The sequence below is a fragment of the Austrofundulus limnaeus genome, unplaced genomic scaffold (genome assembly GCF_001266775.1).
Source record: "Austrofundulus limnaeus strain Quisiro unplaced genomic scaffold, Austrofundulus_limnaeus-1.0 Scaffold101, whole genome shotgun sequence".
In the NCBI taxonomy this organism is placed as follows: Eukaryota; Metazoa; Chordata; class Actinopteri; order Cyprinodontiformes; family Rivulidae; genus Austrofundulus; species Austrofundulus limnaeus.
The window spans coordinates 1,116,499-1,121,646 of NW_013952503.1; the positions used below are offsets into that span (position 1 = coordinate 1,116,499).

The following is a 5,148-nucleotide window of genomic DNA, read 5'->3' on the forward strand; positions in this document are numbered from 1 at the left end:
CTCCTAAATCACTCGTACGCACAACTTAAGAACAAATCTATGCATACGAATGGTTCTTGCATGAGGCCCAATGCTACCACAATGGGTATCAAATCTGTTCTAGGTCGTGTCTGGGACTGTGTTTTGATCAAGATCATAGCCTTGGCTTGAGACCAGTGTGGATAGCCCTAGTTTGATTCTTGATGACCATGCATGGTTTCCACTTTAATAAAATACTGCCATTAATCATGGACCTAATGCTCCATCCAAGACATTCACCACATTGAATATCCATGCTTACTTCACTACCTAAGGCACACTACCTTATTTCAAGTGAGAGGGATCTCAATATGTTCTCGATGTACACTACTAGACCTTGCCAAGTCCCCTCTAGGACCCTCCATGTTATGTGTGAGCTTTAAATGTTGTAGTGGGGTCATCACAGTGTCAGAAATTAGCTTGAGCTTTTCTTTGTGTATTTTTCAACTGGGACATTGAAATTGTTTTGCTGTTGCAGTAGTGCTGCTGAATCTCAGATAAAACGCATCTGCATTCATAACCATGTGTGTACACAGATGCAGGAACACCTTCACRTGCTTCATCTCACTTTCATCTCACTCCATTCATTTAAAGACTAAACTGGTAACAGATAAGATAAGCCCTAAACAGAGGAGCAAAATGATTCATTCACACCACTTTTCATGTATAAAATCCTTTGTCTGAATGTGCTATGAAGAAAACCAAACCGGTGTCCCATTCTGTCTGGATCTTTGGTATGAGACCGGGAAATAGTAGACCACACTGCGTGCGCTCAGATGTATACCCCGCCTGAAGCTACACACCCCGCCAACCACAAATGGACTGGGCTTGCTTATAATAAATTGGAGGAATTGGGTTGGCGTGCTGACTTTAAGAGAGAATCATTATCCAACTGGGCTTTTGTCAGGATGTGGTAGTTTACTGCCATTCTCCCACTTTCTTCTTGTTCTCTCTGCCCATTAGCAACTTAAATGTCTTCCATATGGCTGTTTGTGTACAACACAACTTTTTCCAATGTGGTGGCCTACAAAGAATGCAAGAGTGAGGATGATAAAGACATGTGCTAGTTCTGATCCATCGTCTGAACTTTCTTTGATACCTTTGTGTCCAGCTCTGTTGCAGAAATCCTTGCACCGTGTCAGTTCTGCCTGGGTTTTGAACTGTTAAAGTTCATCTCCCACCCAGCTGCTTTCTCATGTCTGGGGAATTTTATGGCTGCAAATAATTTTCATAATTATGTCCCTTTAGGCTTTTAATGTTTTAACAGGTGGAGAAGTCTTTTCTTTTCTGTTTTTACTCTGCATTGTCTGTGACACCAACAAGGAAATGAGGGAGGAATAAAAGCGTGCCGTATTGACATCATTTTTCATGTTATTGGATAAAAACAAACACTTACATCTCTTTGATTTGATTTTAACAAATGTCATATTTCACATGGCGTTGTATTCCGGCCTAACATGGAATAATCTGATTCTGCTTCCCTGGATAATGCCATTACACTGACGGATTTTCTCTCCTGGCTATTTCTCATGCATTTCCCTTCACATGGCGTCATCTACCTCAACCCCTTACAAACAGAAGCATCAGGCATCTCCAGGTTTCTCACCATTTCCTTTACAGCATAAGAAAGAATGTGCGACTAATTGCTTTTCTACCACTGCATTTGTCTTCAAAAATTTAATTTCTTTTCCCTCAGTACCCAATATTTTCTTTTTTTTTTCTTTTATGCTCTACCTTTTCAGAGCTCAAGGAATGTGTTCTTACAGCCTGAAACATGAGTCCAATTCACTTGACCCATTTTGGAGTACTATAGGGGTTTTAGGTCTTGGCTGTCTTTGAGATAGATTTTGCTATTGACACTGAGTGAAAAGTAATTGTGCCATTATTATAGCTGTTCAAGTGAAAAAGGAAAGTAGCTATTTCAAGAATTCAAGGCGTTTTTCCAGAAGACGTTTTTGCTGACAGCCTGTTATTCTGCCGACACACCTTTTCCCATCATTTTTTTCCCTGTAATATGCTGATAACAGTCTGAAAAATGCACATATTTTTTTAAATGTAAGTAAATATTTCTCTATCTTTAAAATACTTTATTTTTTGTGGAGCTGCTTCATAAAGTATGGGGGAAAATTTTGGCTAAAGCCAAATTACGTTCATATAAAGCATGCAGCAGCACCTGCCTGACACATTATTGCCCAAGTTTTATGAAAGCTGACACCCGGGGAGGTTGTGTTTGCAACACTTTCTCAGCTTGTTTGTTTTAATTGGCTTGTGTTCCTTCATCAGCCAGCTTGTTAGCAAAGGGTTGGTTTTTGAAGGTGATGATGTCTCCATGTCAACCTCATAGATGATCAGACAACCAAAACAAACACCACAGAAACAGGTAGGCTGTATCGTCTATGGCTGACAGATTTATAGGTGTGAATTCTCAGCTACAAGCCATGTAAAGGTTTATATAATTAGATGAAGTCATGGATATTTAACAAATTTTCTAAGTGCAATTTAGGAAAAGATAAATGTTTAACATGACACATTTCACAACACTATTATTTATCATGTTTTTTTTTCTGATGCACCGTTAAGCTTTAAAAAAATCTCCATCTTTCAGTTTCTTTTTTCATYATTTTTTATCAAAGTAAAATGTAAAGTACTTTGATTGAAACTGACCATAAGTTCCACACTCGCTTTGCATGTCCAGATACATTTTCAGGTGCAGCTAATTCTTCATCATTCACACATGCTCACTCAGCTGTCGGGAACTTTGAAGTAGTTTAAATGATTTTCTGTGGGTGTTCATTTCTCTCACAGGAAAGTTTTATTTATTTATTTATTTCTTCTCACCATGACTTTCTGTAACCACAGTAACTCTTGGCTATTTTTACACTTGAGCTGGTCCATGGTTCATTTCTGCAGCATTGGGAAGAGCTTTCAACCATTTTCACTCCTGAGGAGTTTATGTTCCCCGTGGCAGCACATTACAGAAGCCATAAGAAGGCACTTTAAGTTAAACTGCACAGACACTTTGAGGGCTGACTAGTTTTTAAACACACACTTCCTGTCCAAGAAAAACAGAAGCGACGAATGAATCATAAAATAACACTTTCTAATTGTAACAGAGACTATTTGCTTCAATTAAAACAACAGCTGCTGTTTAAAACTGTCAAGTGTAATTAGTTTTTTTTTTAATTAGCTGTTATTAAAAACAGTAATGAAAAATGTACTTATTTATGATTGGACTGATATTACAGTGCTTGGCTACTATTGTCATGTGCTGAGTAGTAAGAAATCTAAAATTACAAAGTCACCACCTCTGAGTTGATCATTTAGAGTGACATAATAATTTTTTCAACAAAAACTAAAATAATAATAAAAAAAAAAAAATAATAATAATAATAATAATAATAAATTCTATAAGGTAAAATTTTCTAATTTCACTTTTGGAAGCTGGCCAAAAGCAGCCTTCTTTTATATGTTGAGCCAAATTATTCAAATGCTAGAAAAGTGCACTCTAAACTCCATTACTATTAGGTATAAGACTCACAGATAACAGAAGGATTCTGCAAAGAAGGTGGAAAATCTAGGCGCTTAAAGAGGACAWATGCAAAATCCCCTGTTTTAGCTATTAAAGGAGAAGTATTATGCAAAATCCACTTATTTAGCTTTATATCATAACTTAACTGATCAAAAATATACCCAGAGTGTTGATTTGACTCATTCATGCATGTTTCAGAAATCATTGTGGTAGAGACAGTATGTCGAGCTGCTTGCTGGTACAAAACACCACCTGTTTATACAAAGCTCCTCCCTGGAGTTCAGTCTGCAGCCAAGCTCCCACCCTACACAACATTCGTCTCCCAAAGCATTGTTGTGCAGACGTGTTGAAGTGGAAATGTCGGAAATGGCAGATGTTCTTAAAAAGGCAGAGGCCAGTTTCAAGGTGTTTAGATTGACTGTGATGCAAAGTCAAATTCATTTTTGGTACAACATTTTCATAACAACTGAAGGTAACGTAGTTTGATTGCGGTTTAAAATTGAACCATATGCATGGGCAGTACATAGGTAATAATCCCCTTTAAATACATTTTGTTGTGTACTTGGAGTCTCCAGAAATGCAGATTTTTTTTTTTTGATGTTACATAGATATCTTTATATTCTAATCGGGTCATATTTTTAAACCCATTCAGTTGTCTCTAACACATATTTTTCTTTAAACAATAATGTCACAGTATTTGCTCCAGAACTGCTAAACAAGGTCAGACTCTGGCTCCAACATGTAAGGCTGGATGAACATGTCTTCCATTGTTGACATTTTTAAATTAATTTGTAAATAAAGTGTTTCTGCGCCAATACAGAATGTGTATATCTGCTTTGAAACTACAAAAATGGCCAAGCAGGATGGAGCGGGCAATAATATATCAATGGGATTGTAACGTTCCTCGACCTGGAAGGGGTGAGGTGTGAAGCTTTTAAAGAGACAGAATTGATGTGCACCTCCGAACAAGAGTGAAAGAGGCCTGTGGAGCTACAATAATAATATTTACACTAAAGCATTGCAGTTCTACCAGACTCCATCTGAATTATTTAAATGTGTAAAAGAAGGTCTTACAAACATAATGTCTCATTTTAAACACATTAGAAAATAAGCAACATAATATAATCCAGCTGTGAATTGGAGATGAATCAGGAAGTTACACTGGGTTATGTAATTTCTGGAATGTATTAAGCATTTGCATTTAATATAATAATTAGATTTATGATTTAATTACCTCTAGCAAAATATTTTACAACAGCATCCTTCTCTGACTTGTAACTCCATTTAGGAGGCTAATCAAAAAGTTTGTATTCTAAATGTAAAACAGCTGTAACATCTTGTGCACTTTTTGGACAATATAGTTTATGGATGAAATAATGTCTGACACTTATTTCCTTCTTCTCCTGACATGCCAGCCCTGTTTTTTGTGATGCCAACAGTGCAGCAGATTGCTCCTTTTCTTCTTTTTCCCCTCCTGAAATGCAATTACTACTAGAGCTCAAGAAACACAATTTATTTATTTATTTTTTTTGCCTAAAGTTTGTATTCAAAGTAACACTGATGGCTGAGTGTGGTTATCAGGGAATGAGAAGCTTTGGGAG

The 5,148-nt window shown here is 36.8% G+C and overlaps 1 protein-coding gene across 1 annotated transcript in view; it reads left to right on the top strand.

Annotated features, from left to right (window-relative positions):
- Positions 1-5,148, top strand: part of LOC106521063 (partitioning defective 3 homolog) — a gene marked incomplete at its 5' end in the record, with an annotated part of 21,783 nt that overhangs the window by 7,881 nt on the left and 8,754 nt on the right.